The sequence below is a fragment of the Arachis ipaensis genome, chromosome B9 (assembly GCF_059453495.1).
Source record: "Arachis ipaensis isolate K30076 ecotype BB chromosome B9, ASM5945349v1, whole genome shotgun sequence".
NCBI lineage: Eukaryota > Viridiplantae > Streptophyta > Magnoliopsida > Fabales > Fabaceae > Arachis > Arachis ipaensis.
Window position 1 is genome coordinate 119,711,140 of NC_142444.1, and position 5,273 is coordinate 119,716,412.

The window sequence follows — 5,273 nt, forward strand, 5'->3', positions numbered from 1 at the left end:
AAGGAATCTCTATACTGTGACATAGAGGATTCCATATTTTCTTTTCTGTTCTTCTCTTCTTCATATGAGCAGGAACAAGGATAAGAACATTCTTGTTGAAGCTGATCCTGAACCTGAAAGGACTCTGAAGAGGAAGCTAAGGATAGCTAAAGCACAACTCTCTGGAGAAAACCTGACAGAAATTTTCGAAAAAGAAGGAGACATGGCCGAAAATAATAACAATGGTGGAGATGCAAGGAAGATGCTTGGTGACTTTATTGCACCCTCTTCTAACTTCTTTGGAAGAAGCATCTCACTCCCTGCAATTGGAGCAAACAATTTTGAGCTTAAGCCTCAATTGGTTTCTCTAATGCAGCAGGACTGCAAGTTTCATGGACTTCCAATGGAAGATTCTCATCAGTTTTTAGCTGAATTCTTGCAAATCTGTGACACTTTTAAGACCAATAGAGTTGACCCCAAGGTCTACAGGCTTCTGCTTTTCCCTTTTGCTGTAAGAGACAGAGCTAGAACATGGTTGGATTCACAACCTAAGGATAGCCTGAACTCTTGGGATAAGCTGGTCAGTGCTTTTCTGGCCAAACTCTTTCCACCTCAAAAGATGAGCAAGCTTAGAGTGGAAATCTAAACCTTCAGACAGAAGGAAGGAGAATCCCTCTATGAAGCTTGGAAAAGATACAAGCAACTGATCAAAAGGTGTCCTACTGACATGCTTCCAGAATGGAGCATCATAAGTATATTCTATGATGGTCTGTCTGAGTTGTCAAAAATGTCATTGGACCATTTTGTAGGAGGATCTCTTCACGTGAAAACCCCTGCAGAAGCTCAGGAACTCATTGAAATGGTTGCAAATAACTAGTTTTATGTACACCTCTGAGAGGAACCCTGTGAACAATGGGACGCCTCAGAAAAAAAGAGTTCTTGAAATTGATACTCTGAATGCCATATTGGCTCAGAATAAAATATTGACTCAGCAAGTCAATATGATTTCTCAGAGTCTGAATGGATTGCAAGCTGCATCCAATAGTACTAAAGAGGCATCTTCTGAGGAAGACGCTTATGATCCTGAAAACCCTGCAATAGCAGTGGTGAATTATATGGGAGAACCCTATAGAAACACCTATAATCCTTCATGGAGAAATCATCCAAATTTCTCATGGAAGGACCAACAGAAGCCTCAACAAGGCTTCAACAATAATGGTGGAAGAAATAGGTTTAGCAATAGCAAGCCTTTTCTATCATCTTCTTAGTAACAGACAGAAAATTCTGAACAGAGCCATTCTGGCCTGGCAACCATAGTCTCTGATCTATCTAAGACCACACTAAGTTTCATGAATGAAACAAGATCCTCCATTAGAAATTTGGAGGCACGGGTGGGTCAGCTGAGTAAGAAGATTACTGAAACTCCTCCCAGTACTCTCCCAAGCAATACAGAAGAAAACCCCAAGAGAGAGTGCAAGGCCATAACCATCACCAATATGGCCGAACCTGGAGAAGTCTTCGTGGTATAAGCTAGAATTATTGGCAGTATTCTTGAGATCCGAAAAGTCTAAACCTTGTCTGTGGTATTTCGAGTAAGATCTGGGATGGAATGACTGTGACGAGCTTCAAACTCGTGAGTGTTGGGCGTGTGACAGATGCAAAAGGATCAATGGATCCTATTCCAACATGATCGAGAACCGACAGATGATTAGTCGTGCGGTGACAGCACATTTGGACCATTTTCACTGAGAGGACGGGAAGTAGCCATTGACAACGGTGAGGCCCAGCATACAGCTTGCCATGGAAAGGAGTATGAATGATTGGATGAAGGCAGTAGGAAAGCAGAGATTCAGAAGGAACAAAGCATCTCCATACGCTTATGTAAAATTCTCACCAATGAATTGCATAAGTATCTCTATCTTATTTTACATTTTTTATTTTAATCATCAAATATCCATAACCATTTAAATCCGCCTGACTGAGATTTATAAGATGACCATAGCTTGCTTCAAGCCGACAATCTCCGTGGGATCGACCCTTACTCACGTAAGGTTTATTACCTGGACAACCCTGTGCACTTGCTGGTTAGTTGTGCGGAGTTGTGAATCACAATTTCGTGCACCAAGTTTTTGGCGCCGTTGCCGGGGATTGTTCGAGTTTGGACAACTAACAGTTCATCTTGTTGCTCAGATTAGGTAATATTATTTTATTTTATTTTTAAGCTTTTAATTTTTGAAAAATACAAATATATATATATATATATATATATATATATATATATATATATATATATATATATATATATATATAAATTATTCTATGGCTTAAGAATTTTTAAGAATGAATTCTAGAGTTTCATGATGATCTGTTGAAGTCTGGCTGGCTGTGAAGGCATGTCTAATCTTTTGGATCGAGGTTTCAACTCATCATCACAAGAGCTTTTTGATTCTCATCAATTCAGCTATTGTATGCTAAAGCTTGGCTGGCCATTGGCCATGTCTAGTGTTTTGGACCGAAGCTTTCACTGAAAGCTTGGCTAGCCAGTAAGCCATGTCTAATTCCCGGACCGGAGCTTTAGACTAACATTGCATGATTCCTGGAATTCTCATTAGAAATTTTAAAATCCTTATTTTTCTTTTTCCAAATTAATTTTCGAAAAATACTAAAAAAAAGTTTTAATAAAATCATAAAACCAAAAATAATTTTGTGTTTCTCGTTTGAGCCTAGTGTCAAATTGTAAGTTTGGTGTCAATTGCATGTGTTTTAATTTCCCTTTAATTTTCGAAAATTCATCATGTGTTCTTCATGATCTTCAAGTTGTTCTTGATGATCTTCTTTGTTTGATCTTTACATTTTCATGTTTTATGTCTTTTCTTATTTTTCATATGCATTTTCAATTTGTTAGTGTCTAAAGTTTGAAAATTTCTAAGTTTGGTGTCTTGCATGTTTTTCTTTTCTTAAAAATTTTCAAAAATAAGTTCTTGATGTTCATCTTGATCTTCAAAGTGTTCTTGGTGCTCATCTTGTCATTGAAAGTGTTCTTGCATGCATTGTGTGTTTTAATTCATAATTTTCATGTTTTGAGTCTTTTTATTGTTTTTCTCTTTCTTCATTAAAAATTCAAAAATAAAAAAAATATCTTTCCCTTTTTCTTCTCATAAATTTCGAATATTTGAGTTAACTTTTTCAAAAATTTTTCAAAATTTAATTGTTTCTTATGAATCAAGTCAAATTTTCAATTTAAAAATTCTATCTTTTTCAAATCTTTTTCAAAAATCAAATCTTTTTCATTTTTTCTTTCATATTTTCGAAAATTTCAAATTGATTTTCAAAAACCTTTTTCTTATTTTGTTTCATATTTTCAAAATCTTTACCATCAATTAATGTGATTAATTCAAAAAATTGTTTTAAGCTTGTTACTTGCCTATTAAGAAAGGTTCAATCTTTAAATTTTAGAATCATATCTTTTAGTTTCTTGTTAGTCAAGTAATCAACTTTAATTTTCAAAATCAAATCTTTTTAATTTCTTTTTTAAATCTTTTTCAAAATAAATTTCAATCATATCTTTTTCAAAATCAATTTTCAAAATCTTTTCTAACTTCCTATCTTTTCAAATTTGATTGTCAAATCCTTTTCAATTAACTACTTGACTTTTTGTTTGATTTTAAAAGTTTTCTATTTCTTATCTTTTTCAAAACTACCTAACTACTTTTCTCTCTCTTATTTTCGAAAATCACTAACCTCTTTTTCAAAAATTTCTTTTCATTAACTAATTGTTTTAAATTTCAATTTAATTTTATTTTCCTTAATTTTTGAATTCTAATTAACATTTTAAAATAAAAACAAAAATATTTTTAGTTCTTTTTAATTATTTTCGAATTCTTCCCCCCTCTCATCTCTTTCTATTTATTTATTTATCTACTAACATTTCTCCTCTACTCAAAATTCGAACCCACTCTTCTCCTCTATGTTCGAATTCTTATCTTCTCCTTCTTCTATTCCTCTCTTCTTATACTCACATAAAGAATCTCTATACTGTGACATAGAGGATTCCATATTTTCTTTTCTGTTCTCCTCTTCTTCATATGAGCAGGAACAAGGATAAGAACATTCTTGTTGAAGCTGATCCTGAACCTGAAAGGACTCTGAAGAGGAAGCTAAGGGAAGCTAAAGCACAACTCTCTGGAGAAAACCTAACAGAAATTTTCGAAAAAGAAGGAGACATGGCCGAAAATAATAACAATGGTGGAGATGCAAGGAAGATGCTTCGTGACTTTATTGCACCCTCTTCTAACTTCTTTGGAAGAAGCATCTCACTCCCTGCAATTGGAGCAAACAATTTTGAGCTTAAGCCTCAATTGGTTTCTCTAATGCAGCAGAACTGCAAGTTTCATGGACTTCCAATGGAAGATTCTCATAAGTTTTTAGCTGAATTCTCGCAAATCTGTGACACTGTCAAGACCAATAGAGTTGATCCCGAGGTCTACAGGCTTCTGCTTTTCCGTTTTGCTGTAAGAGACAGAGCTAGAACATGGTTGGATTCACAACCTAAGGATAGCCTGAACTCTTGGGATAAGCTGGTCAGTGCTTTTCTGGCCAAATTCTTTCCACCTCAAAAGATGAGCAAGCTTAGAGTGGAAATCTAAACCTTCAAACAGAAGGAAGGAGAATCCCTCTATGAAGCTTGGGAAAGATACAAGCAACTGATCAAAAGGTGTCCTACTGACATGTTTCCAGAATGGAGCATCATAAGTATATTCTATGATGCTTTGTCTGAGTTGTCAAAAATATCATTGGACCATTCTGTAGGAGGATCTCTTCACGTGAAAACCCCTGCAGAAGCTCAGGAACTCATTGAAATGGTTGCAAATAACCAGTTTTATGTACACCTCTGAGAGGAACCCTGTGAACAATGGGATGCCTCAGAAAAAGGGAGTTCTTGAAATTGATACTCTGAATGCCATATTGGCTCAGAATAAAATATTGACTCAGCAAGTCAATATGATTTCTCAGAGTCTGAATGGATTGCAAGCTGCATCCAACAGTACTAAAGAGGCATCTTCTGAGGAAGACGCTTATGATCCTGAAAACCCTGCAATAGCAGAGGTGAATTACATGGGAGAACCCTATGGAAACACCTATAATCCTTCATGGAGAAATCATCCAAATTTCTCATGGAAGGACCAACAGAAGCCTCAACAAGGCTTCAACAATAATGGTGGAAGAAATAGGTTTAGCAATAGCAAGTCTTTTCTATCATCTTCTCAGTAACAGACAAAAAATTCTGAACAGAG

At 35.4% G+C, this 5,273-nt stretch overlaps 2 non-coding genes across 2 annotated transcripts; both read right to left on the reverse strand.

Annotated features, from left to right (window-relative positions):
* Positions 1 to 604: 604 nt before the first annotated feature.
* On the reverse strand, positions 605 to 712 carry LOC148546108 (small nucleolar RNA R71). Its single transcript, XR_015901204.1, has one exon. It is a non-coding gene; the product is annotated as a small nucleolar RNA R71 (small nucleolar RNA).
* A 3,892-nt stretch (positions 713 to 4,604) lies between these two features.
* Positions 4,605 to 4,708, reverse strand: LOC148546109 (small nucleolar RNA R71). The gene has a single exon (XR_015900478.1). It is a non-coding gene; the product is annotated as a small nucleolar RNA R71 (small nucleolar RNA).
* Between the last annotated feature and the right edge of the window lie 565 nt (positions 4,709 to 5,273).